Source organism: Pseudopipra pipra, chromosome 10 (assembly GCF_036250125.1).
Source record: "Pseudopipra pipra isolate bDixPip1 chromosome 10, bDixPip1.hap1, whole genome shotgun sequence".
NCBI classification, from domain to species: domain Eukaryota; kingdom Metazoa; phylum Chordata; class Aves; order Passeriformes; family Pipridae; genus Pseudopipra; species Pseudopipra pipra.
Window position 1 is genome coordinate 3,356,309 of NC_087558.1, and position 27,254 is coordinate 3,383,562.

A 27,254-nucleotide genomic window follows, 5' to 3' on the forward strand; every position below is an offset into this window, starting at 1 on the left:
ATGGCCAGATCGACTGGGACAGATCACATTTACAAAAGGATTTTGTATAAGAGGAGAGAATTATATTGAAAAATAAAGGCAATGAGACCACAATGTGAAGTGCACAGGTAACATCATTGAAAAAGTTGTACAGCCAAGAGAAGCAGGATGAGGAGACAGTGGTGAAGGCAGGAAAAAGAGAATGATCCCTTTGTTTGACTGTTTGAGCCAAAGGTGGAAGAGATTTGTTGACAGAAATGAAGATACTCTCCAGAGAAATGGACTTGCAGTGTTTCTCAACAATCACACTTCTTGAAGGCTGAGGAGATTAAAGAGCTGTCAAACTGATCTCCACCTATCACACACCTGGGGAATGTACATTCCTGCACCTACAGGCACTGGGAGGAATAACAACATCAAACCAGCAGAATTTCTTACAACATGAAGAAATTTTGTCACTTCTGTGTTTCATTCCAAACGTGACATTATCCATAATCCTCTGGGCTTTTGTGGGAATTTTGCCTGAAATGTGCCAACGTGACTACTCCCACAAGAGAGCAGGCTTGGATGTGTTCCCTCTGTGATGTGTCTGACTTATGAAAATAAACCATTGATGAGCATCAATACAAACAATCAGCCCTGTAAACATTTCTGCTGGGCTTGAGAATCGCTCTGGAGATGCAGAGATGATTATTCAGCAAATTCCTCTGCAATCCCCAAACTGATGAGCACGATCTTTCATCCAAGGTCTCATCTGTGCTCAGGGGAATTATCACTGCAGACACCTCTTACTGAGCTCTATCATTCAGGTAACATCATCCAACAGGATTTTCATCCACTAAATTAATTTACAGTAAATAGGATTTTTCTGAATGCTTCTTTGGAGAACAATATCATTCTTAAAGAGAAATTGAGCAGATGCTTTTAAAGAACATTAGACTTCAAGCACAAATCCACGTTGACATTTATGCCCGAAACATTTCTACAGCAGGTGGATGATCTATGAGGATGCTCCTCCATTGCACAGTCATTCTTTGCAAACTCAAAATTCATCTTAAGAAACAAACAATATGAATACTAAAATCTATGGAGTATTTCATGCTTAAAAAGAATGCTCAGCAAGAGCTTTTAAATAACAGGGAAGGAGCAGGACAAGTGCCTGCATATGGAATTAAATAAAGTGGATCTGAGAGGTAACAAGGACCATTTACTAAGATCCCAATTGAACCTGAAAAATAATTGAGAGTTAAGAAACCTACCTTCTTATTTTAGCCAGATTTTTATTATTAGAAATATTTTATTATTATTTTATAGCCTTTGAGACTCCTAAATTTGGGAATCAAGGGCTGTGCATTCCTAACTGTGCACTGTCTTTCCTCAGGAGGAACTTTCGTGGATCAACCAACTGCCACAGTTTGATTTTAGGGGAAAAAGGCAACTCCTGTGTCAGCAAGTGAAGTTACAGCCTTGATCAGGTAAAAAGTTACAAGCAGGAGTGAAGAAATTCACACAAGTAATGCCATTGATTTAATTTGCTTTGTACTAAATCAATCTCAAGGCAATTCATTCACATGCAGAACTGTTTCCAGCACAGATTCCTCGCAGAACATCTTTTAAAAAATTGGAAACAATCATCGTAATTGTTAAGCAGGAAAATATTTCAGTGTTGAAAAATGACATCTCACTGGAAATTAATTATAAGCAGAGATGGCAAATCTGTTATTGTGTCCTGGCTGTTTAAGTTAATTAGTTGGGAATACATAACTTTGCAGAGATTATGGACCAAGATCTTCAACAGAGAAACTCTAGAAACATTTTTCCTTCAATGTTCCATTTTAAAACTTAATTATTACTAAATGAGAAGCAAATGGATTTATGAATTCAAGGGTTTATAGGGAACATTATCAAATTAAATACTAATTACTTCTATGCGGTAACTGCCAAATGTGTTATTTTCTTATTTGGGACCTGAAATAGTCAAAATATCTACTTTTTTTTGAACAAAATTTCCTTGCTTTTGAAATGCAGCCTCCCTGCAGATGAACTAAACCTACACACACAACTGTCTCCAGCAGACTTGATCAGAAATAATTTCACAAACTCTTCACACTCCACGGTTTTGCAGTTCCTGGTGGGCTGAGGAGTGTTGGGAAACAAAAAAACCAGAAATAACCAAAATTCCTAGCAGTCTCCTCATGTACATCTTAGCAAGAAAGCTCTGAATGCACAACTGGGGAGCCCAAACAACCCCAGACAGCCTAAAAAGAGAGATTAATGACATTGCTCAGTTACAGCTGCACAACTCTAAACTGCCTCAAATATTCTGTCTAAAAGTTGCACTGTAACTAAATAAAACCTAAGGAAGCACTCCCATCACTGGCACTGTCTTTACCAGCATTTTACGGATGCTTTTTCATCACAAAAGAAAAACAAAACCCAATAAACAGCACCTTCCAGTGCCTCAAGGGCCTCCAAGAGAGATGGAGAGGGATTTTGGACAAGGGCCTGGAATGACAGGACAAGGGGGAACGGATTCAAAGTGACAGAGGGTAGGGGGAGATGGGATATTGGGAAGAAATTTGCCCACAGAAGCTGTGGATGCCCCATCCCTGGAAGTGTCCAAGGTCAGGTTGGAGAGGGCTTGGAGCAACCTGGGCTAGTAGAAGGTGTCCCTGGCCATGGTAGGGCATGGATCTGGACAATTTTTAAGGTCCTTTCCAACCCAAACCGTTCAGGGATTCTGTGATTATTTTTATTTTCCATAAGTAAGGGAGAAAAGACATGAAATATCCTGTGAAATACACTGGTAAACAATGTGGAGATTAGGAACAAGATTCCTCTGTATTTAACTGGAATGAGCTTACTGTAAATCAAAAACTTAAAAGTTTTAAAGTTGTAATTGGATCAGCAGGGCTCTGACAGTTCCCTGGTTTTATAGCAGTGTGGATCTAAAAGAATGGCTTTTTCTCAAAAGAGGCTCACAAGAGACAAGCAGTAAAAAAGATCCAGTCTGGGATACATTTTTCAAAGGAATTTCAAATAGACTATCAAGCTCTTAATGCTCTTTTTGTATTAGGAGTAAACAGAGCTCCAGTTTAAACTTCAGAATGTAATATACCCTACTTTGCCAACTTTTTCTCATTGCACCCAAGACCCCATTATTTGACAGATGACAAGGACTTACCTGATTGTCTGCAGTGTTTGATATCCAAGCTTGACAAGCACAGTCTATTAAATTAGAGGAATGCCAGCCAAAGAGAGTGACAGACGTTTTCAGAGACAAAGAGGAGCAAATAAAAAATAAATAGTAAGATTTTCACCTGTGCAGCCCCAGCTCACTGTTATCAAGACTCTTATCCCTCAAAGAAAATGATTATAGCTCAAAATAAAGTTAGTGACTAAGATTCTGTGGAGAGCAGCACAAAATTCATAGCAAATGCTTATAACCCTATCCCTAAAATCCATTTATCTGAGTTCCACTGACTTTCACTGGGTCTTAGATATCTAAACCAGTGAGATGCTTTTGAATAACAAACCCAGAAGAGCTGCAGATAAAACTCTGAGCATCTTCAATTCAGAAAGTTCTGCCTTTCTGGTACAGAAATCCAAAATGTGATAAAATGTCTGCCCTGAATAACAGCATGAGCCCAAATGTCTGCTGAGGGATCCTAAATAAAGGGTCAAGGCTCGAGGCATCACCTCACTGGGGCTTTGTGAAGCAACAAGGAGTTGGATTTTCCCCCTCCAGTCTCTACCTGTGTATTCCAGGTAAATCCCTGGTTATCCATCAGCATTCCAGGCACGTGGAGGGCACAGAGAAGGGAAGGCCACCTGTCAAGCGGAAAAAGAACAAGTGCTATTAGGGAGGATTTTACAAAGTGACAACAGCTCAAGTAGCAACAGGGACAGTGCAGTTTATATGCTTAAAATATAAGCAGGAAAATAGCCTGGACCAAAAAAACAAAAACACCTTCCAGGGGAAATTCCATTAGGGAGATCAAGGACCAAGTTGTGTTCTCAATTTGTACAAAAACCAGCTTGGCTATAGGGCAAATGCATTAAGTGTTTGACAACCCAATAGAGCTTTGAACTCAGCTTGATCTCATCTTTTACAGTGTTATTTTATTACTAGTTCATAATTAAACTTCTAACAAAAACCATTTTATGTTACCAACACAGGCCAAGTGAAACATTTGGGTATCAACCTTGTACCCCCCTTGCTGGGTATATCCTAAAAGCTATAAATATTTAACTGCCAGGAAATATGACACCTGTCTTACAAGGGGGAAAATATTATTATGGCTTAAAGTATATTTTATTAGAAGAAAAATAATAAGATTGGACATATGCATAATCTGAATGCAGGTTATAAAATCAGGAAAAAAAGGAGAAAATAATCTAATGGGATATGAAAACATCTATTAAATTATGTCTTTGTTCTGACTCTCACTTTATCTTCCCAAACTTTTGGGGATAAATGGCTACCTAAGAGCACCAGTGTGGGATTGACATGAGCACTGCCCCCGAAATCATGAAACCCACTCAGATTTCTGAGTTAATGGATGTATTTTTAACATACAGTAATATTTCTCCAAGAGTGTTCTCCAATAGTAGTTTCTCCAAGAAACATTCCTGTGTTCCACGTTTGAACAAGGTTTATATATGAAATTTGGGGAAGATTACCCACAGATCTAGAGCAAATTACAGAGCCTTAATAAAAAAAAAAAGAGCCACTTATCTTAAGTGGAAGCCTTTCCAATAGGAATAGTCATTTCTATTCACAGCATGAAACTGCAACAATATGACAATAATTCCAAAATTTATATTACAAGTTCTGAATTGGAGATTAAATGCCTGCAGTATCCCCAACTCTGGTTACAGGTTATCACCCCTGTGCAATTTTGGACAAAACCAGAGTGAATAGAATTCAAAAAAAAAAACCAAATTCCCTGTACATTGTCAAATATTTATAATTCTTTTGAAAATTCTCATAATTTCCAGATGATAAAAAGAATACTTTCTAAATCTATCTTTTTCTTGTTGTTGGTTAGTTTTTCACTTACATTTTCTCTGTACATTCTAATTATAAATTATTTTGGGGCTTATTAAAAACCTTTTTTTTTTCCCCTTCAGCCAGCACACTGGCTAAGATAAATTGAATGACAGGTAAACAAATATAGATAAATATTGTGGTCCCATTTCTGGAGCAACACACATATTTGTGGCAAAATCCTACCAGGCACATCTGGGAAAAGGAATTAAGGTGATCCAGGCTGGTTGGTGGTGCTTAGTGCACAAACCAGGATTATTATATTCATTTATTTTGTTATCAGAGCTCACAAACTGCACTTGCTGCTCTAATGTGGAAAAAACATCCAAATATAGGAAATACCAACCTCTATTAATATTGGTGCAGCCACTATTGCTAAGATTGGGTGGTTTTTTTCTATCTTTAATTTGCAAGGTGATCTGAGCTGCTCCAGTCTTCCTTTCATTAAATACACTGCTTTTTTCCATCTCAAATATCAATGAAGGCAGCTGCTGTATAAATCTTATAGTAATTGCTGATACTTGAGTAAGAAAAGATTAGAATCACATGACACATAACCCCTGGAAAGGATTTGAATAAAGGGGAATATTTCACAATAAACTCCACTAAATCCTTCAACTTACGGACTTTTTTATATTGAAGTACCATCACTTTGTACAACAGCTCCAATCTCTGGGGACAAAGCCTTTGTGCTTTTTTAATTAATTTCTTCCTTTATCTTGATGATCTTCTTGATTTGCTGAAGCAATCTAACAAGAGTGTTATTTTAATAAAATTGCACTCACCATTTCTCTGCCTGGAGTTCCCAACCACTAATATGGAATAATCTACTATGGATTTACAAGTTTCAAATAAATTGGCCCCTCTTTGCAGCACTGCCAGAATGCTGACACTCAGCAACTAGATGCACTCCTTAATCCAAAATTTATCATGATTGTGGTAGCTATGGAATATTTTATCATGCTTATCCTAGAAAAATTGCTACAGGGTTTGGGGTTTTCTTAAATATTAACTAGGTAGTTTTATATATAATTTGCTTATAGCCACAGGCTGACCTTAAACATATAATTTTGTTTACTAATTATATAGCATTTTATAATCCTTTTTCATTATTAACTAATTTAATTAAGTTGCTTTTGATGATTTATTTATTTCCCTGCAATAAAAGCTGTAGATCTTCCAGACTGACACAAATTTCATCCTCTGGGGAAGAGTTGCCCCATTTTATACCTGGTGAAGCTTTGTCCTGTGGACCTCAGCAGTGCCGTGTTCCAGTCCAGATAAACCTCTCATCCTCCAAAAATAAAACTAACACATCTGCATTTTCCCAAATTCAGAGATGTGTAGTGTTGCAAACCTTGGTGCAGTTTGGACAATGTATCCTCAAGAGATCACTTTAGTAGGATTTTAATGAGGCTCTGGGACTGTAGTTGAAATACATTTTTGTTTCTCACTCAGGCACCTTGCCTTTTAACACTTCATCACTATTCATTAAGCTTAAACTGCTTTTTTAACCCGTATTCAAAAACACATTTTAAGGTGAGGCAGCTTCTTGGAGAGCCCTCAGGCAAGAACTGCAAGTCTCTCAAATTGCAGTCGTTTTTCTGGCAAACAAATCTGCCCAAAAAGGAAAGAATATTAAGGAGAACTTGACATGAAAAAGCAGCATTTCACTTTTTTCTTCCTTTTTTTTTTTTTTTGTCTTTTTTAAAGGTTATATTTTAACAGTTATTTTTTGCCATGACAGCAGTAACGCTACGAAAGGCACGATCCCACAGACAAGAATTCCCCTAAAAGTCCATAAATTTCAATCTGTCAGGGATGGGCTAATCAGTTCAGAGCCCTAGAGGAAAGTCAGATACTTTAGGCCACGTTTAAAGCCTGAAGAGAAAATTGGTGTTGACCCAAGATTCTATTGGAAATAACTGGGGAAGTTGAATCAGTGTCTTTATTTACTGTGCCCTTCCCTGGGATGAGCACAGGGAATCCAGCTGGAACTGAGGATGGAGGAGCAGGAGCAGAGCTGACACAGCCTGTTTGCTCAGGACAGAGGAAATAAGGCCAAGCCAGTTAAGGGGAATACCTTAATTTCTGAAGCACCTCTTCCTCCAGCAAGCTCCAAAATTCTCACTGAATATGGTTTGGGGGCTGATTATAATGTTAATTTTGTCAGAGACAAAAGACAGCAAATTCTCTGAGTTGAAGGTTGTCATTATGTCCACATCATATTTATGACTGCAATAGCTAACCTATAGGAGTCCTAGACATCAATGAAACACAAATAAAACATATAAAAACAATCTTGGGGATGCCTGTGGAGGAAAATGAAATGGAAACTTTAGAGTATGTTCAATTTCTATGATCTTTGTGGATCCCTTCCTATTCAGGATATTCTATGATTTGACAAGAAAATGTAAAATTCATAGCTTTTCCTCTATGTTTAGAAGCATAAGCAAATGTCCTATACTCACAGCAAATATTTTTGCACATTGTGTAGGGATTTATATTTAAAGCCCCTGAATTGTTTGTTTTCTTTGAAGTATAAATAAAAGTTTGAATCATAAGCACACAATGAAAAGGCTGCAACTCATAGCATAACACTTACCTGGTTTGCTGACTTCAGATTTGCTCTCCCAATTCATAATGATTGTTAAAAATTAAAACAACCCCATTGCAAGGCCAAAATAGCTGGGTTGGGTGGGTGAACTGGTTGGGTTAGAGGATGAAAATGTTCTCTGCCAGATTTAGCTGATAATTGCAACCAACATCAACCAGCAACACCCCTGGATACAGGTGAGCCCCTGACCTATCACACCAAAACCTTTTGGGCCAGGTAAGAGTGAACTGGGACACCTTTGGAACATTTAATCTCAAGTTTCTGTGCCAAGGCATCATAGAGAGCATGGCATTAACAGCATTTGTAGAGAAAAGTATTAAGAGTATTACAACACAGTATTTTTCCTCCTTCCTTCTCCAAAAATGAGGAAAGAAACAACAAATTCTCTCTTATAAAATGGGTTTTGACTTGTTTCTTGGCCAGGAACATGAGGTCCTGGAAGGTTCATGAGACATTTATCTGGTGTAAAACACAGTTCAATACCTAAACGACTTTTTCCTTTCAAAGTTTAAATAAAGCCCAGCAACCTTTAGCCTTTAGTGGTTCCCCATTGCTAATTCCTTGAATGGAAGCTTTTCTGAAAAAATAAAAAGTGCTTCACTAATCAGGAGAAAGGGAAACATTTTACAGTTGACCACTGTGCTGTTTGTGTGGAAGAGAGGGTTTTAAAGAAGCAATACATCTTTTTCTATCTGTGTACAAATATATCTCATTATTAAGCTATAAATCAAGCCTCGTGGGCCAATTCAGCTGGAAATATTAATTACACAGTTCGGCCAACTGTCCATTCCCTTTCCTGGTGAATAAGAGGAAACTACTTTGTGATTTGTTCTGCACCCAACCAAAAAACTTGAAGTTTTTTGAGAAAATTCGTGTTTCATTACTTGGCCATTTCCTGTGAGATATTTTACCACAGAGTTCTTCAACATAAAAGGAAATTTATTTTGCATTCAATCAATTTTACTACAATGCTTATATTCATCATTACATTTTTAAAGTCCGTGGCTATAGCTGTGAAATTAAATCAATACACATTTCTTTGTTCAGAGGAACAATATAACACAACAAGGCAAAGGAACAGACTACATGACATCCTAAGCAGTTGTTTCTTAATTTAAAAATAGAGATAGAATGCCATCTACTTGTTGGTTTCCTATATTGCTGGCTGAGGAAAAAAAAAAAAAAAAAAGAGCTCCCAGCCTTAGATTGCTGCAGTTTTTAAGTGTGTGCTCTGGTTAATCACCAGTGTCCAGAGTACCTGGGAAAAGAGCAGCCCTGCCATTAGCATGCACCTGACACCTCCAATGCATCAATTATACAACACAGCCCAGCTCCCTCCCCTTCCAAGGTACTGCCTCCCAACCGCCAAACTCTGGAAATCATTCCAGGCTGGGAAGGAAGAGACACCCTCTGATGTTTGTTTGTGATTTAGAACCCAGATCCTGGCCAAGAATTTGCATTACTGGAGGTATGGAAGGAGCCAGGAGCAAGTACAGTGACAGTTTTTGTTCTGCAGGGCTCAGCAGGATCTGGAGGTGACTCTACTTGGTTCCCAAAGTTCCAGAGTGGGTGTTTTCAGCTGGACAGAGCATCCAAGGGTTGTTATCCAAGTGCAAACACAAATTTCTTCCTGTGGTTACAGAGCTTTCCTCACACTATCAAAAATCAGAGTGCCTACCAGAAAAATCCCAGAGAGCCCCTGCTAACCCACAAGCTCAAAGGAGGACACTCAGGATGGTCCTGCTGGAGTGGACATGTCCCTGCCCATGGAACTGGGTGGTCTTCAAGGTCTCTTCCAACCCAAACCATCCTGTGACACAGACTTATGACTTCAGGACAGACATTTATAACACCTGTGAGCTTTGGTTACTAAAGCCCACATCAGTTCCCTATTAATTCTATTTGCACCTCATTTCTCTCCTCATTTGCAATTAATTTTGTTTAACTGACAGACTACGAGGTGTTTCAATAGACACCAAACTTAAAAAACTCTGCTGTACCTAATTTAGTTGATGGGGAAAAAAAAAGAAAAGAAAGTGTTGTCTTTTTTTTTTATTCCTTCCCTTGCAAGAGGAACCATCTGTGGAAAAAAAAGTCCTGGAAATAAGATCTATAATTACTGTGTATTCAGTTAAGTTGCCATATCACCAGCTTTTCAACACTGCTCTCTCCCAGCACTAGTAGTTCTTTTACAAATATTTATTTGAGAGCTTTATAAACCTTTTAGAAACCTTAACCATACCCAAGGGGCTAAACAAGCAAGTCTCCAGGGAAAATTCCCCTGCTTTACAGAAAGGGAGAAAACAGCTCTAAATCTGGGAATCATAAATATTATTATCAGTGTTATTGTATTTGCTTTCTGGGTTTTGATCCCACAAGGGATGAAGCTGCCACAGTCACTCAGAAGCCAAAACGACTAAAAACGTGCTTCAGTATAAAATAAAACTGTTTCATGCCTCTATTCATGGGGCTCTGCAGGCTGATTCCATGAGAAAATAGCCAATATCACACAGAATATGGTTGAATAGGAAGGTAGCAATAACAGTTCTGCTCCTTAAATGCTGCAAAAAGTATTTTTGAGATATCTGATGAAACAAGCCAAGTGATTTTTCCACTCTCCTTTTCATTTTGGATTGGATACAGATCCGAAAGAGAGAGAATACAACAGTAAAATACAAAATATCCATTATTTAGTACTAGCCTATTTACAGAAGCCACTCAATCTTTATTCTCTCAAAGTCATTATGGAATTGATCAGAATCTCAATTAATGCAGTAACACATGGACTTGTGCTTGTTACAAACAGGATCCATTCCAGCTCCAGATAAGAAAATACAGAATTCTTAAGGATGTTGGGCTTTGCTGCAACATGTGCTCCCTCTCCTGCCCACTTTGAGTACCTTTAGAGTGTTCTTAGCTTTTTTTAGTTTATATAACTGAGCATATTTTTAATATATATGACAGCTTCCATCAGTTCTTTACGTTCTAGGTGACTCTGGCAAATTTTCCAAAGCTTCTGCTCGTGTTGAGTGATATTATTACTTGAAATAAAATCTCCATGACCACACTCTCAATGTTTATATTAACACTGACCAAAAAAAGAAGTTCAGAAAGGAGGATTGTGGAAAAGCAGAGATAAGGAACTGAGCTCATCTTAGTTGTTTACATAATATATTGAGGGTCTTTTTGTGCTTTTGCCTTGTTCTTTCACCTCCTCCTCATCCCAACCATTCTCAGGAACTAAACCTCTTCCTGAAATACTGTCAGACCAACAAGCAGAATCAAATTCAAAAGCAATAATGGAAACCTCAAATAAATCTATGAAGGTGAGGAAGGATGAGAATGAACAGTGCTTGAGTTATTGCTGCATAATTCCCTACTGAGCCAAGGTAATAATTGGCAACCTGAACAAACCACATCTCTGGAGTTCTCTGTGTCTCCCAGCACACCTGGGACAGATAAATACTGGGAATACTTCTGAATCCACCAGACACTCAAGAGAAAACCATTCCAGTCTGTCCCCCTCTGAAGTACAACCCAAATCCCGACAGAAAGAAACAACAGAGAGAATTTTTTGTTCCAGTATTCAAAGCGTGGCTACAGAGAAGATGGAGACTCCCTTTTTCCAAGGAGTCACATGGAAAAGATGAGGGGTAATAAGTAAAAATTATCCCTGCTGAGATTTCCATTACACAAAAGAGGGAAAGTTTTCACAATGAGAACAATCAGCACAGGACAGTGGTGGGTTCCCCACTGTTGTGCACTCCCAGGATTCAGCTGGACAAGGTGCTGGGACACCTTGTCTAGACCCAGCTTTGGCCAAGAAAGGCTGGACCAGACAGTCCTTGAGGTCCCCTCCCAACCTGGTGTTCTGGGATTGATTCCCAAAGCACATCTATTCTAATTGAGCCACATTACCAATGAGTTTTATTCATTTTTATGTCGAAAGTGTACGTGGGTGCATTTAAGCAACAAACTCACCGTGCACTTTGTGCCTGCAAAATGGAAGCATCTTTAATTTCTGCAGTTCCACCTAAGCAGGTTAGGTCAGGTCAGTACAAGCAATTAATACAAATGAACGAGAAGTTCATAAAAGCAGTTTAATTTGAATTAACAATTCATCCACTCCCAGACTTTGTTACAGTGAAGAGGCTGCTGCTTTTATCTATTAATATTTCTATTTCTGTAGCAGCCACATGATAGAAGGTGGATGTATATAAGCATAATTCTATGGAGACAACTTCAGAACCACTGCCAAATAGTTTTCATAGTGCAAATAAACATGAAAATATGTCAGGAAAACTTGTATATTGTTTTCTTTTTCCAAGTGAAACCCTGCAGCCCTCAATTCTGAACTAGCACTTTTCTAGGTAATCTGCCATGTATTCCATATATTGTGCAATATATAAATATGTATTTGTGCATTATGCTCTGCGTATGTGTACATCTGTAATATATTATATTATCTGTATATGCTATATGTTTGAATAATATTACATACAATTATATATGCAATATTAAATAGAGCTTTTAACTACTTTCCTTAGCCTGTCTTCATGAGATACCCTTTAGTAGCTGTGCTATGGAAATGGAATGAATTACATAAAAAGCAGTGGAAATTCCAGAAATCTGCACCTGGTCATTTCCATTCAAAAGCTGCTACAACATGACTCCAACCCCAGGAACGAATCTCTTAGACCGTGGTTACAATTGCCATGGAAACTGCTCTCTTAATATCTTTGCATTTGACACATCTGCCTTATTTTGTCTGCAATTTTTGAAGAAGCAACCTGCTGGCACGTAACACCAGCTGATAGAAATAAATGAATAGAGACAGGTAGTGGTCATGGAGAGGACAGGAGGAAGTGGGATGGAAAATCTACCTCGACCCTGGAGGTGCTGGAACAGGATGGGTGAGGAAAACAAACACAAAAGGTGGTTCTAGACATGGTGTAAATGGGCTGCATTCAGGGGCCTCTCCTCCTCCCAGTGCTCAGAGAGAGGAGGAGAGACTTTCTTCATATTCTCGGAGTTAATCAGCCAGTTAATGCACTGTTTGTTCCACCTTTCCAGGTCATTACTGCCAAGGAGTTGGCACGGGATGATGGTGAGCTCTGTGCAAACCTCTGCCGCGTGGATCGAGTCCATTCCCTGAAAGTTTGCTGAACATAAATGGAAACACTTATTTCTAGGCAACTTCCATGAAGGACATAGTTTGGATCACACCAACCCTGTGACTGGGAATGTGCACAGCAGGGGCAGGGAGCTGGGGCAGGGAGCCAAGGCAGCTTTCAGGGATGTTTTGTTTCTTTTGAGGTTCCTGAGGCTGTCAGTGAAATCAGAAGAGTCTGAAACAGCCAAGAGTCCTTCACACCAGCTTACAGCAGAAGCTACAGAGAATCATAGAATATCCTGAGGTGGAAAGGGACTCACCAGGATCATCCCAGTCCAACTCCTGGCCCTGCACAGGACAGCCCCAACAATCCCACCATGAGCACTGCTCGTGCTGCATCTGCCCCCAAAAAGTACTAACAACACTCAGCAGTCATTACTGCACTTTACAGTTTTTGAAGTTCTTTGCAAATATTAATTAATGAGTCTCCCAACTCCTCTTTAAGGTGGGTAATTAGCTGGATTTTATTTTAAAACCCCTGTAAAGTGGAGAGGTGAAGTGACTCACTGTGAAGCAGTGGAGGTGCTGGGATTCAGCCTTGGATCACTGTTTCATGCTCAGGTAACATTTCTCTGCTGTCATCACCACAAGGTCCCTCTTTGTGACCATCTCTTCTTCACTGAGCTCTTCCTTCCCAGTAATTTAAAAGCACACCTAGTAATTTAAAAGCACATAAAAGACTGGACCCAACACTAAAAGTGGCTGTAACTTCATCTAGTTCCTGAGATGGATGAAATTGGATCTGTTTACAGATCCTAGGCACAGAGTATTTCAGCCTTGGTTGAAGTCATATCACTGGAGTATTAATCAGCAGTGGCTAAAGCCATAACCTGAAGTGATTAATACTAATATTAATAAGTCTAACACCACCTCAGGGGATATGGACACCCATGGAAGTCTCTCTTATGTCAGATTACAACTGGTTTGCCTGCAGGTTGCCAAAACTAAGGTATTCTCTGGAACATTTTGGCACAAAAAGTAGCTATTTTCTGATAAGATTCCATTTCACTGGAAAAATTACAAGCAGAATCTCTAGGGAAACCAGTAAAAGCAGACATTATCACCTGAGTTAACTCAGTGTTCTAGCATGTTGCTCTATAAACTTGCAAAGACTTGGTTTGATTTTTGTAAGGATTGATAAATCACAGATTGTCTTCCCAAAGGATTTTACATCTCAGCTACAGTTTAGATGACACATTCCTCTCCCTCGCAGCCAGGAAGGACTCTACACACCCCTTATTTATTGCTTTTACATAGAAAATGCTATATTCTGTCTTTATTGACAGAATTTGGGGAGAAAAGACAAAACACTTTGAAGCTGAAATGGTGCAGCTTTCCTCTTCCAGCCCAAAAATCCAGATTTAACATGAATTTTCAAGGAAGCATCAGGAGTGCTTTGGTAGAAGGCCCAGGAACCCTCATCTCCCAACTACTGGAGTTCCCTGGATTGTGTTAAAGGATGCACAGACTACTTCCACTTATGAGCTCAAGTAATTATCCTCCCTGGAAGTGCTTAATTTGCATCATAACTTTTATTCCCTCCAGGACATGGAGTGTAGGCAGGTCACCTACTGAACTCTGGATGGATGTCACCTGGTGTCACTCGACACAGACAAACCACCCAGTATAACTGTAAATAGAAACTGCACTTTAATTGGATTATTAATTTAATTACTATTTATTTCATTGCTGTTTGCTGCTGCTTTAGGACTACAGGGCACTGGCTGAGATAAGAAACAGCTGATTTATATGGTCACTATTTAATATGGACTGAAATCCAAGGTTCCCAAAGCTGTTCCAGGCAGTGGAAAAGTTGCCAGCGCTCACACCCTGCACCCACTGATACAATTTTGCTATAAAACAAAACAAGTAGAGTTGGGGTCCCAATTAAGCCATTTTACAGTTTGGTTCATATGTATTTTTACTATTTGAAACCAGAAATCAGAATTTCCACCCAGAAGTCACCATTACAACACAAGCCATGTTATTTCTTTACCTTGATTATTCCTCCTCTTCCATTTCCCTCCATGTAAAAACTATCCCACTCCACCTGCCTTCCACAAGAGGAGTATTATTTTCCCCTTCACACAGAAACCTCCTATTACCACATCCAAATGTTTTAACTGAGAGAAGCTAAATCTTACCGTGAGTTCCTTTGACAACAACTGTCAGTTTGGACCTTCCATCTTCTGTGGAGAATTCCCCATATTCTGCAGAGAAAACCAAGCTTCCCCCTCCTCATCTGGGAAGGCAAGAGACTCCAGGCACTGGCAGCCTGCTCCTGCTTCACATTCTTTTCTCTTCTCTTTATTTTTGTGCCAAAAGCTAGGAGAGAATTCATTGTGGCACTTCAGGAACAAAATATGGTAACAAGAGTGTAGGAAATCCGTTCAATAAATTGTCATGTTTCAGCAACACTTGTCTTCCTGAGGGCTGATAGAATTGCCCATTCCACTGGCACTTAAATGTCGTGTTCCCCATCATAATATCCTTGTTATCATCCTCCAAGTGCTTCCTTTTCTTCATCTCGCTGGTTCTGTAGCAAGGAAGGGTTATATACGTCCCTTGCACTGTGGTTTTAATTCTTCCCTCAAACAGAGCATTAACTTGCCTGATCACAGAGAAATTTCCTTTCCCATTTTCTTTCTGGGTTGCAACAACTGTGTCTACACAATTCCATCCATAAATGCAACTCTCCCAAGGGCAAATCCCCATTCCCATGCACCCTGAGACAGCCTTGAAACAGTCTGGGGGGTCCTGAAATCCTCCTGCTGAAATTCAGGGCCAAACCCAACCATAACTTTCTTCACTATTTTTCCCAGCTTGAAGCTTGCCAACAAAAAACCCACATAAAATGAAGTGTTCTCCACTTGTCTCTGCATCTCTCTGAAAACTCTTCAGCAGAAAACCTGCATCCATTTGTATAAAAATGCTAATACATCACCCAGCCAGGCACTGGGGAAACGTGCAGCCCTTTGCCAGGAGGGAAATGCAGATCCAGGAAAAGAGTCGTGGATTTGTCTCCAAATGCAGAGAATATGTGGGCACAGGGTTTTGAAAAGAACCTTCTTTTACAGAATTCAGTGACTGGATGAACCAGCTGGGGAATGCCTGAACTGAAAAGATTTGCCCAGTAAACACTAAAAAAATAAAACAAACAAACGGAAAAACCCTCTTGAAATAACCCTACAATCAAGTCAAAGATGGTAACAATTATTTAATAAGAATTAAGAGTTTGAGGCATTACCAAAAATAGAGAAGATTTCACTATAACAACCTAATGAACGTAACATTATTTCTGCTATTTAATATCCTAACATCTTTTTAGAGAATATAAATTATTCAATGTTCAAGTGCCTTGTAATTTGATCTAAATGATGAATGGATTAAAAAAAAATCTTTTAATTGTAAAATCTATTTTGTATGCAGCACACAGAAACACCCACCAGGCCACTGAAACAGGCTCTCAGGAGAACTGTGTGGCTCAGAAGTTTGCTAATGGGATGTGGTGTCCTTCATCATTAAGATCATGAGTTGAATCCACAACTATGTTGGAAGCAACTGGAAATGGTTTCTCAACATGGCTAAAAATTCAAAGCAGAGTTATAAGTTCCCTTCATCATATCCTCCCTTTTTTTTTACTCAGGAACATCTCTAACTCCTGGTGAAAATGGAAGATGTTCAGCCTTCCGGAATTTTTTTTTTCAAGGTTGACCATTCCACTGGGTTTCTCACTCAGGCTTTGGCCAACTCTCACACTTGTCCCAGCCCACCGTGGCACACAGCAGTCATTCCTTGATGGATGTGACACCAGGTGGTACAAAAAGTCATAGAATTACAGAATGGTTTGGGTTGGAAGGGACATTAAAGATCAGCTGGTTCCAAACCCCTGCCATGGGCAGGGACACCTGTTATAGACCAGGTTGCTCAATGGACTCACTTGCTTTAACAATCCAGGACTAAAATCTGCTTTGAGCTCTGACCTTTCCTTTTATGCACCACACTAATTCTTAATATTTTTCTACATAAAACCATATTTCTGACATTTTTTTGCTCGTGTTTTTCTCTGTAAAATACACACCTGCCTGACTCTGAAAGCCTAGTAGAGTTTCTACTTTAAAATACCTGAGGCGCTGTAAGGTAACCAAGGTAATTAAAATTTAATTTAACTAAAGTCACAATGACTAAAAAGTGAGACCACCATGCCATTACAAAAGCAGAGAACAAGCAATAGGCAGGCAAAAATTATAATATTAAACCACATTACATCAAACTTTGTTTTCCTAGAAGGAAAGATATTCAATCTTGAGAATTACTGAATTAGTGTTTTGGACTTCATGGCAACACCTCATCTTCCCACCAGCCTGCTATGTGCAACTCTGAGAAAATGACTTTTTTTTTTTTGCCTGCTGCATCTAATTCCTTTGAAGCAACAATTATCTGTAGCTATCTGGAAAGTTCTTAGCACTATACATCTTCTACCTCTGTTGGATTTTTGATGCCCTCCTGTAAAAAAGTAATAATGGTTGGTTAGGGTTTGTTTGTAGGGGTGTTTTTACAGCACATGTGATCACTGCTTACCAGTTTTACCTCTTTTGATCTCTCCATTCCACTTTAATCACTACTCTGAAAATCTGTAAGGAACACCATAAAAGCAAATATTCACATTAGAATGTGTAGATAAACTAACACCCCTGAGTTGAACACACAAAAAAATGGGGCACTGCAGGGGCAATAGTAGATGAATTGATAAATCTGAAAAAAAAATAAAAACCTAGATCTCAGCCATCTGCATGTGAGTCAATTAACCTAAAAAAAGTTTTATTTTACCCAGAAAGGTTCCTCCCTTTTGTACCTTTGCCCTCCAGTGCAGAGCTGGTGGCATTGTCAGCTCCCAACTACCTGTGTTGAAAACATCAGTGGAAAAGCCTCAAAACCTGAACGTTCCCATTTAAATAAATGAGGGAATATCGTGCTGTAGGAGCCCTTACAAAGACATCTTTTAACACCTTTAAAATTCCCCACCTTCCTTATTAATATGCTCTTTAGAAAAGCAGAAACAAATGGCCTTTCAGGGGAAGACATTTGGCTTGCCTGAGGCAAACTGTGATTAAATGATGGAAATCAAAGACTTTTAGTTTAAAAAAATGACTAAAACAGATGAGAGGAAATAATTTAAAGCTAAGAATTTACTGATTTAGAAATATCATTGTTATAAAATAAGCTGAGAGAAGCTTAGCAGAGTTTCTCCAGAGTTTTCCAGGAGATATCCATTAAAAGCACTTCCAGGTTTGGAGCATTCAAAGAGTGATGTGTGAGATCAGCCCAGTCAGATCCTGCCTCCTCTCAAAATATCTGTCCACCATCAATCTTTAAACATCCAACGTCACTTCAAAAAGACTGCACCAGCAATTTAAACAGAAGCCCTGAGCTCTTTTGGTTGATAAACAAAATCCATGTATTTATTTCCTATAAAGAAATACGAGGTTTTTCTTCATAGGGTGTGCAGAGATTAAAAAAAAAAAAGAATGTTCCCTGTTAACAATAAAGTTGACATAAAGTGTATTTCTATTAAGCTCCACAGGTATCTAATAATGAATTGAAGAACCAGAGAAGATGAAGCACAATTTTCAGAGGAATATATTGCCAGTCTCAAAAATACCATTAAATCAATTTAATGTGAAACTTCTATTAAACATTTTTAACGTATTTCAGAATGATTTTGTGATTTGAAACACAAAAAGTGGAGCTAAATTTACTATCACAAATGCTTTGATGATAAGTTTGCTAAGAAAATTGGTAATGGGGAAAAAAAAGGTAGCCCCTTTTTTATTAAATACTGCACCACAAAATCATTCTGACCCACACTTGGGACACTTTAAATTTCCAGGGAGGGGAACATATGTGAAAAATTGCTAGAGTGGGCAGAATAGACTTTGTTTTCATATAAAAATAACATACTCAGCATCAAACAAATCTACTATCTGTATTTCTGCAGATCTCCAAATCCATAAGTTTCTTGCTGTTTTCTTTTCTGTTGGAATTTCAAAGAAATACCCAGAAAAATTACACCATGGGGCAGAACCTGCACAATTTTACCACGACACTATGAGCAGGAGATTTATTCTAAATTAGCAACTATAATTTCCCAGACATAGTGGCTTTTCATTGTCACTTGTTTTCAACTTCAAAAGTGTCACTTCAAAGAGAAAAAGAAAAGGACCTGCAGAATTTGTGCACTGGAAACCTTCTAGTGGTGACTTTTATTTATAGTGGGGAGAATGGAGAGTTTAGGATTAAATCCAACAGGAGTAATAATTTGAACAAAGTAAGACTAAGCCATAACAAATGATTTGTAGTGATTTGCAAACTGCTTAAAAAGAAACAAGATTATTTTTACTGCCTGGGCTTGCATAAGGGAGGAAGGTTGCTGAGTGAATGTTGAGTTTTAGAGGATGAGTGAGTTCCAGAAAACTTTCTGATGCTTCCAACCTGATTCCCTTGCACCTGGAGCCTGCAAAACCACTGCACACTTGGCTTTCTCTGTTAACTTGGCTGTAACAGTTTCCAAATGATTAATAACACCTTTGTACAGGACCAAATAAACACGTAAACTGCAGCAAACTGAGGATTGAGGACCCTGGAACGTAATTAGCTACTTGCACGCTTTTTTACTGGCAAATATTAAACTACACAGCAAACAGAAATAAAGGACAAAACAGAACCGTGCAGCATCATTACTCAATAAAAATGATACATTTATAACCTCATTACTCACATTTTATAGTGGTGGATGCTGAAACCCGGAGAAGGGGCTGTGCAAGGTCACACTGGCAGAGTTTGGAAGAGAAACCAGACATCTCATTCCCTAGACTGGTGTTGTGCTCACTGTTTTATATTGCTTTTTCTCCTTTTTTTTTCCCCCTCTTTTTTATTTAAACACAGATAGATCAGCCTAGCAAACTTACAAAAAAGGCCTTATGTGACACACAGATAAGTGTGGATTTAAGATAAGCTGCGTCTCCTGAGCTTCATTGGCAACAATAGGGTTTGTTGATTGCAATGAACCATGTGTGGAAATTATATCAGTGTTAACAGAAATGTATGGAATTCTTTATGGTAATGTTCTGGTCCCTCTGAACTCAGGGATGAAATTTCTATTGTGAATAAACTGTACTCACAATATTGGATTCAAACTTTTGCAGCTTATAAATTATCTTATCCAAAAGTGAACTCCTGCCAACCCAAATCCTCCTGCTCTCCCCAGTGCACTCTGGACCCATTGCTGAAGGAGGGAGAGTGGAAAAGGCAGAACAACACAGCTTTTCAGCTCAGTCTTCATGAGGACTCACTTGCTAATGATGCTTTTCTTTTTCAGCCTCTGGAACATCACGTGATACCTCTGGAGAAGGAAAGGCAAATGGAGAATGGGTGTCTACCTCACTAAATCACAATAAAAATAATATTTACAAATAGAGAAAAAAAGTTTAGCTTGTTTTCTCCTCCCTGCAGAGCTTCCTCATATTCTTATTTTCTACAAGTAACGTCAGGATATTTTAGACTGAAATTCTACCAGATTTGGTTACTTGACATCCCTTTCCAAGCTCTGGGATTTCTATGGTATAAAATGTGTAAGGCTGTGTGTCTTTACCTTTAAACTGTTTCCCAAAGCTTTTGCCATCGTGCCTGAACAGAGTTTTAACCAAAAAAGCCTCCCCAGGAGCTGTGCCTGGATTTGAACAGATGCAGGCTCTGCTCCAAAGCCCTGGGCTTCTCCCACAGCCTCGTGACTGATCTCAGGGAGAACAGACAAGAAAACTGTTAAACTTTGTCTTAATCCAGCTGTGAGAGAAACTTGGCAAATAAAATGACTAAAGATGTCTAAGAGACAACAAGTTCTGCTCAAAATACTTTTGGGTCTTCTAGTTGCATTAAGCTGAGAGAAGTTGAAGTCCATGGCATGTCATGGCCATGGCACGTCATCAGATTTTTTTTTGTGGTCAGAAATCTGTCAGAACAGGTCTTTAGTTCTTTTCTGATCCGTATGATACTGAAAATAACAAAGATTTAGCTTTTTTAGTGAAACTAATTCTTATTCCCAAAACTGTAAAGAGTTACTCCCCATATGCGGTATTTTTAATGAGAATCAGGCCAAGATTCAGGTCAATGAAAATAAGAAAGTCAGTGAAAGGTGAAGTTTTTATCTCATAAACCTGAAAATCCATAAGCTATACCTAGAAATAAAATGTATATCCTATTACAAATGAGATTATGAACCTGAAATTACCCCAGTGAGGAAATCATGTCACCTCCTATGACAGCTGAATATCATCAGAATAAACCGAAGTCTCTGATTTCCTACAATCAGGAGATTCTTATCATGAGAAATGTCTGAGTACCCATTCACTGGAGCTGTAGAAACACCATCCATTCCATCAACATCAAGTGATATAATTTGTGGCACTAGCAAATGAAAGGATGCCTGTGGACACAACAAACCAGGGCTGATCCTTTCATTATCTTTTCAGAACTGCCCACGCATTTGTATTTTTGTCTGGTGATAATCTGACTGGAAAGGAAGGCAGCTCCCAGCACACAGGCATCAGAGTCATTTTTGGGAAGCTAAACACCAACCTCATCTTTCACATCCTTTTACACCTCTTGCAGGCACTAATGGAACTCAGAATGGTATTGGCACTTTCTGCCAAATGACACTGCAAGGCTTGTGCCTCCTTCAAAATAAGCCTGATTTCTAATTCTGCTGCCCTCAGTCACCTCTGGCAGTGCCTTATCCTGCAAATAGATCAGCTCAAAGCCAGGAGCTTAGTTGCAAAGCAAGGTCCTTTACAATGTAAGTGTCCCAGAATCTGAAACTTTCTTAGGCTGCATCCACATTATCTCTTTGTCCTTGCAACACCTGAGGCTGTTCAGTGAGTGGAAGAACAGAGCACCATAAAATGAGGAGGGAATGTCAGCTGTCAGTGTGAATATCTTGGATTTGTTTCTCTGCTTGCACGTACTGGGAATAGAGAATTATATTTCAGTTTTATTGGCAGCCAGTTTATTTTGTATTTACAATGACCTGGACTGGCAGTTTACAATCTGCCTGCAGAGCAGCTGAACAGAGCTGCACTCTCCCACAAGAAGACTTCAGGAGTCATCTGGCAGGGACAAAAAGTGTAGCACCATAAGTAATTGTCTCTTCTAATCCTTCCAGATCCTACAGAACTAGGAAGCAGAATATTGCTATAATGTGCCTAAACTTAAAACTCACTAAAAAAACAAAAAAAAAAAAGATAGAGTTATAGAATGGTTTGGGGTGGAAGGGACCTTAAAGATAATCTGGGACACCTTCCACTAGACCTGGTAAAAAGTTACTCCCCATATGCAGTATTTTTAATGAGAATCAGGCCAAGATTCGGATCAATGAAAATAGGAGAGGCAGCGAAAGGTGAAGTTTTTATCTGATAAAACTGAAAACCCATAAACTATACCTAAAAATAAAATATATTTCCTGTTACAAATGAGATTATGAACCTGAAATTACCCCAGTGAGGAAATCATGTCACCTCCTATGACAGTTGAATATCATCAGAATAAACCAAAGTCTCTGATTTGTTACAATCAACCAATCTGGTTACAATCGCCCAACCTGGCCTTGGACACTTCCAGGGATGGAGCAAGATGCTGAAGATGAGGAAATAATGCTCATGTGGGCATTTAACACGCAGTTACATTGGGAAAAATAACACACCAGCATTAACACAGACTAGGAATTTAGCAACCTTTGCTTCCCTCACAAGGTTTTGCAAGAATGGGTATAGCTGCAAAGATCAAGACATGCTTATATTTTAAAAAAGGATCTCCAGTTTGAAAAATTCAATGAAATAATATCAAATATTGAACTTCCTAGCCTTCTTCCTTTTTTTATTTTTTTTGTGATGATATGTTTCAACTCAGAAAGAGAGTTTGAGCAGAGTCACTGCTTCCTTTAGAACACTTGTGGGGTTGGGAAATAACATTCCACTACCCAAATCTTTCTCTCTCCAGTGCTCACTGAGAAAAGAAACTAAACAGAACCATCCTGTAACATGCCCAGCTACAGAATATCATTGCCACCATCTCTGGCTTTGAACCAGGAATTCATATTACCTTACATAAGCATTATTTTCATTAACAGATTGATAAAGACAATGTCAAGCCCAAGAACAACCCTGACAATAAAATTGCAGCATCAACCTATTATTAGCACCACAATCACTCAAATGCTGAGAGATTTTTAAAGGAATTTTGGGATCAGGATTGTGTCAGCAATATACTAATGATGGCAATTCATGGTCACTTCAATCACATGTTTAGGTTTTGTTGTTTCAAGGTAAAGTGTTTGCTCTTGTTCTTTCATCCTTGTCTCTTACGTTGTCATCCACTTCAGCATCAACGTTATTAAAAAAGTTTCCCTTCAAGTTCCCTGTCAAGAAAAGTTTTCCCTTGGCTTGTTGTCCAAGTCCCTCTGTAGAAAGGAAATTTCAAATTTGTACAGAAGTGAGAATGCACTCTGGACACAGAATTAACAGTATTTTAAGGGCAATATAAACCCTGCTGAGACAATGTCTTGTTTGACATGGTCATGCCAGGAGAAGTAAAACATTTCCTCCTCATAAAAATTATTAAAATATTGAAGTGATGCATTTCTGGGACGCAAATGATGTTTTGTCTTCTGTGTGAAGAACAAATTCTCAGATGGACAAACATGATGGAGATGTACAAGTCTGCATGAGAAACAAGAGATAAAATGAGCTCTTCACCTTCTTCCCATGCAACTCCACCTGTGACTTGGTATTTGGGGAGTTTTCCATTTCTGCACTGAACTAACAAGATACTCAATTTTCCCAGTAAATGTGCTTTGTTTGTTTAATTGATTACTTTCCCTAAAAGGTAAATGTGTACTACATTTGGAAGAGGTTCATAAGTGAGGAAATCCAACACCTATTATGGAGATTCCACTGAAGTCAGCAAGTTAATCCGGGAACAGAAGGAGCCTCTGGGGGACCAATCTGATGCTCCAGAGCAGATATTGCCTTTGTGCCAGGAATAAATAAGTGTATCAAAAATCACCATGAGAACTCTGATCAACATTTTCCTCTTGTATAAAGAAAACTACTGATTAAAAATATGCTGCTTGTGTAAATGAGTAACCCTGCAAATGAAACACTTGCTGATGTTTTAATTCAAATTACTAACAATTTACACTAGGAGTGTATATACCCAAAATTATGTGTATTTTTTTCCATTAGCCCTTTGTATTTTGCACTTCACAGTATCATAATATGCATGGTAAAAAATGGAGTTAAAGTTTTAGGAAAAACAAAAGAACAATATACAATAATTCATTAAGCCAATAGCTGCATATGAAAATAATGGTCTCTGCTTTCTCTCTTCCTTTCCACATTTGAGGGAGGAAAAAAATAAACCTTAAAACTCATCAGGGATCCTTGGCTAAAGCTTAACTTAATCCCCAATGCTCTCTTTGGAGTCTTTGCTTAGGAAATGATTGGCAAGTACCTACAGGAGTCAGTTCACATCAAATGGAGTGGAATGACTGAATCATGAAATCAGGAGGTTATCTGAGCCCATCCCTCCACTGTATTTTACATCCTTCTGCATCTTACCTGCTCTTAAACGCTTCCAGCAACAGGTATGTCACAAAATCTCTCCTCTTCATAAAAGGATGAAAATGAGATGTTGAAAATACTTAAATGGAGCCAGAAAAATGGAGTGTCAGCAGGTATCAGATGGGAGTTCAGCAGGGTAGGACCATAGAGCAGGTGTGAGTGGAGCCACTCCAGATCTCCTTCAGCTTTGACTTGCAGTAAAACCCAGGAAAAAGAGTCTTTTCTCTTTTTTTCCCCTTCCTTCTGCCCTCCCCATTTCCAATTAGAATGGCTGCTTCCTCTGTATCAGTATTGTCTTCTCCAGACAGTGCTACTGAGTGGCTAAATGGACAAATAAAAGCAAGGGCACAGAAAGGTTAATATTGCACACAGGAGAAAAGGCACCATTAGTGCATATATTGGGTTGTAGTTAATTAGCCAGCAATCAACAAACGTCCTGTGCCTGTGAGCTCCATACACAAAAATGTAATGAATTTTTATTTTCAGACACATATAATAATAATCATACTCATTAATCCCAGAATTTTGTTTCATTATTAGGTCAACAATATACACAAAAAGGGTCACTGAGCCTGTATTTGCTTAAGTTGGCTTAGCCCTGCACAGTGATTCCAGGCTATTGGTTGACATTCCACTTTTGTCAGGATCTCAACATGCCTGGTAATATTTCCTTCCCAGGAGAGACAGGTGTGTGAGAGGGAAAAACATATTTCTAATAACACACATTGTTTTCTCCATTAAAACCTTAAAGAACATCCACTTGTGCCTTAACCCCTCATAGGGTTGGTCACACTGAGCCTTTGTGCCTGCACAGGGCAGGAAACCAACCCCCAGATGTGCTGTTTGGGGACCTGATGGAAACAAATACATACCAGAAGCTGGAAAGGCAGAAATAAAAGCTCTGCAGAATAAAACCTGTACTCACACGAGAAGCAAGAGAGAACACCTCCTAAGTTGTTTGTAAGTCACCAAACTGTTTGCAGTGTCACAGCTGTTCTTCAGTTTGCAAGAAATTATTAATGAAATTATTAAAAATTACATTTTTAAAAATTATATGATAGCACACAATACCAAATAAACACTGTACAAATATATATATATATATGTTAAAAAGAATTAGTACTTTTCATTATCTCAGTCGGAACACTTTGACAAAGTGAAGATAACAAACTATATTGCTCATCCTGGAAAAAAAAATACTGTAATCCAGAAGTGATGCAGATGAGAAGAGACTCAGTCAAAAGGGCCTTTCTATGGTGATTCCCTTCTTCACACTTGAGTACTGAAATTTATTCCTTTACCATCACATTGTTCCTACTCCTTATGACTTGGTTTTCCAATTATCTGTAGATCCAAATTGCTTCAGCTCAAATTCACTTTTCCTGCCAGGATGACCAAATATTACAGTCGAGAAAACTGAATCTGGGACATTTCTATTTGCATCATATAAATTGGCCTGGTTTGATTCCCAAGGGTTGTAAAAACCAGGTATTCCTGGTTTATTCCCACTGACCCAAGCTTTACATTATTTTTTTTTTCTCCTAGGTAACAAGTGACAGGACAAGAGGAAAAGGCCTCAAGTTGCACTAAGGGAACTTCAGGTTGGATATTGGGAAAAATTCCTTCACTGAAAGTGGTCAGGAATGGGGACAGGCTGCCCAGGACAGTGGTGGAGTCACCACCCCTGGAAGTGTTCAGAAACATGAGATGTGGCACTCGGTGCCATGGTCTGGGTGACAAGGTGCTGATCAGTCATAGGTTGGACTCTATGAGCTTGGAGGTCTTTTCCAACCCCAATGAGTCCATGATTCTGTAAATATTCACAGCAACAAACTCCCACCATCCCTCACAATCTCACCACCAACCAACCAGCAGCACACTCCTGTTCTGGTGCCTCCTCCAGCAGCCACGGTTCAGACACCAAACCCAGGTTCTTTCTGCTGCACCTGAGCCCTGACATTCAGCCAGCTGATAATTGCTTTTTCTGTGGATCATTTGCCTGATCACTCTCATTTCCAAAGGCAGAAAAGAAATTTCTCTCCTGGTGGATAATGTCTGAACCCACGAGAGGGAGAGAAAAGCTCCCATGACTATTTAATGACTTCACCTAATGACAGTGAAAGCTCCAGAACCAAATCATCCCCAGTGATTGCTCTAATATTAAGCAAGTAATTTAGGCCTTTTTTTTTTTCCTTCCTGTATTTCTTTCTGGCACAAAACCCAAATGAGATTAATAGCTCCCTTGTTCTCTCTCTCACCTAACATCTCTCCCACTTCTCCCTCCAGGAGTGACCTACAGCTTCATGGAGAGAGTTAATCTTGTCAGACAGAGGAGCTGAGCAAAGCTGTTACACAGCTCTGAGACCACTTAATTCCCTGGGGAAAAGGGGGATGGGATTTGAACACCTGCAAGAAGGTAAGAAAGGTGTTTGTGTCCCCTGTGGCTGCCAAGCTCTTCATGAGGAACCCACCACAACTCTACCTAGTCACTGATTTTTTTTCTGAACTCTGTAGAACCCTAGTGCAACTGCATGAGTTTATTGTCCTATTCCTGTATTTTTTCCACAGTATCAAGACCAAGATGCTTGGCATGCCCAGAATCCAAAATTTCAACACTTCAACACTCCGTGAGTGAAATCTGAAGCATTTAAGAATTTTGGGCATGAACAAGTTTGGGAATTTATCAAAGGTCAGGGAAAAGGATGCCATTATCTTCATTATCCTTCACTCAGGGAGACCATTGGGATTTGTGTATCTACTTCC

The 27,254-nt window shown here is 38.9% G+C and overlaps 2 long non-coding RNA genes across 3 annotated transcripts in view; both read right to left on the reverse strand.

The window, feature by feature from the left end:
• LOC135419436 (uncharacterized) overlaps nt 1–27,254 on the reverse strand; it is a 522,870-nt gene that overhangs the window by 388,331 nt on the left and 107,285 nt on the right. The window lies entirely within an intron of this gene.
• On the reverse strand, nt 3,164–15,145 carry LOC135419292 (uncharacterized). The gene is made up of 4 exons (XR_010432906.1): nt 14,964–15,145; nt 13,327–13,473; nt 3,735–3,810; nt 3,164–3,207 (listed from the first exon to the last, which is right to left on the reverse strand). It is a non-coding gene; the product is annotated as an uncharacterized LOC135419292 (long non-coding RNA).